Consider the following 2,672-nt stretch of genomic DNA (forward strand, 5'->3'; position numbering starts at 1 on the left):
TCTATGCAGAAGCCAAAGTGATTATAACATGTAAACTGGAGTGAGCCACTGCCCTTATTAATAATTTTCAAAAAAATAATTTTCAATAATGTGACATTGTATTTGTAGTGAAATTCAACCTCTTTCACAGGAACTATGAGACCCTATCTGATAAGATTCTTGCCTATTTCTCCAGCTGTGCAATGAACCTGTTGTCTGTGTCCTCTGTGTCCCTGCACACCTCACTGTGCCCCCTCTCCCAGAATTCTTTTCTCTCTGCTTGTGACAATGGCTTCTCCTTCTCACTCATCTCTTCAAAAAGGACTTTCCTGACCACTCCACTTAAAGTAGGCTCACCGCACCTGCCCACCTTCTAGCTTACTATCTAAGCCTCATTATGTCTTTTAAAGCCTTTTTACCATTTACATTGTTTTTCTGCCCCTTCATTAGAATATCAGATCCATGGTTCTGTCTCGTCCCCCTCTGGGTGCTCAGACTACACAGCAGTCACTCTGTACATCTTTGTTGAAGGAATAAAAATCTCTAGTTGCCGGATCTTTCATATCTTTATGACAGGCAAAATAAATATTTATTTTATTATTGCTGATAGGAATGTAAATTGATACAGCTTATCTGAAAATAAACTTGGTAATGTGTATCAAGAGCCTTAAAAATGCTCTTAACCTTCCATCCCATTTTGAGGAATCAATATAAAATAATCAGAGATGTAGTGTAAGGTTTAATGACAAAATGCAGCTTTTTTTAAATAAAAAGATGAATAGTCAGGGGGATCCCTGGGTGGCGCAGCGGTTTGGCGCTTGCCTTTGGCCCAGGGCGCGATCCTGGAGACCCGGGATCGAATCCCACGTCGGGCTCCCGGTGCATGGAACCTGCTTCTCCCTCTGCCTGTGTCTCTGCCTCTCTCTCTCTCTCTGTGACTATCATAAATAAATAAAAAAAAATTTAAAAAAAAAAAAAAAGATGAATAGTCAGAAATAAACAAACCACCTGACAATGGGGATATGGTTAAAATGCTTTCAATGTGGAATACTGTGCATTCATTAATCACATATTCTGTGGTAAGTAAAAAAGGCAGACTGGAAAACTTTATATTTCAATTTTGCCTAAAAAGAAATAAATGTTTAGAAAAGCCCCAGGGAAATAGCTATTCTTTTTTTTAGTTATATTACTAGGTAGTGAAATTTAGGGTGATTTAAATTTTCTTTTTACTCTTGCATATTCCAAATTTTCTAAAACCAGCGGCAGTTTTATGATCAGAATAAAACATAGATTATTTAAAAAAAATAAAGCCTCAGGGCACCTGGGTAGCTCAGTGGCTTAAGCATCTGCCTTCAGATCAGGTCATGATCCTAGGGTCCTGGGATGGAGCCCGTGTCAGGCTCAGAGAGGAGCCTACTCATCCCTTTCCCTCTGCCCCTCCCCTTGCTCTTGCTCTCTCTCTCTCTCTAATAAATAAATAAAATCTTAAAAAAAAAAGACTCAATAAATCTGGCCTCATCTTCATATCCCTGAGTTACTGTGCCATAGCAATTAAAGTTAACTCTGTTATTATTTCTAAAATGTGTCTAGACCTTCCTTAATGGGTCAATGAAGTAGTCCCTTCAAAACACAAAACAACCTCTGATATGGGACTTTAGGGCCTTATTCTTTCTATAATTTAATAAAGCTACTTGATATATGAGTCTCATGTATAAGATTCCTTAAATTAGTTATGTGTTCATTTTTATAAATGTTTGAGTGTCAATTTCTTGCAAGAGTATGTATATACAATATGAAAGTTATTACAGACAAGATTCCTTCTGTGAAGAAAATTCCATTTCAAATGTTACTCTTTTCAGCCCCTCAGAGCTTTGTGTTATATTCATAACCTCCCCTGGCTGGCTCTGGCAGGACCAAGAGCTGCCAACCGTCACAGCCAGGAGCACTCAGACAGCCTGGCAGGAAACAGGGTGAGGACAAATTATTCCTAGTTTAAGTTTAGAACACATTAGCTGCTTTGTCAGGACTGGAATGAGAAGGCCATGATGTCACTGCCTGGAAGGGGTTCCCAGTTCACTGCTACTACTGATGTGAGATTAGCCCTGTGATAATTGTGGCTGAAAATAGAGATGAAAGACCTTGAGGACACACCAATACGATTTTTGCTTACAACACACATTGTACATTATCATCTATTCACATAAAGTTACAGTAGTGGCCCCTGACCTCTTTCATGCTTCTCAGTGTGACCCCTGAGAAAATGGCAGAGAACTGTGGCTCTGTGTTCCCCTCTTCCTGTCCCAGAGATGCCAGCCTAGAGCCACCAGCAGCAGACCGACCTGGCCTAAAGGTGTAATGGAGGAGAGGTGATGGGGTAGGCCAGGGAATGAACGGAAAAGTTAAACCAAATGCAACTTTCAGGTTCTGTCAAGTCAACTTTTGTGTTGACTGCTTTCCCCAGTGCTGCAGCTGAGAGGTGTATCTTCCCCCAGAAATCCTGACTTAACAATGTGGGCACATCAGACTTAGGACACATAGTGGGGATGTTGGAGAGGGGTGTCCAGAAGGTAAATCCTGTATATTTAGACCTTCCACAGAAAATGGCTGCAAGAAGCAACAACAACAACAAAATTGAAATCATGTCTCATTTTTTGTGGCCTATGCTCTGCATTCTAGAAAAACTCTGATTAAAA

This window comes from Nyctereutes procyonoides, unplaced genomic scaffold (assembly GCF_905146905.1).
Source record: "Nyctereutes procyonoides isolate TBG_1078 unplaced genomic scaffold, NYPRO_anot_genome, whole genome shotgun sequence".
In the NCBI taxonomy this organism is placed as follows: domain Eukaryota; kingdom Metazoa; phylum Chordata; class Mammalia; order Carnivora; family Canidae; genus Nyctereutes; species Nyctereutes procyonoides.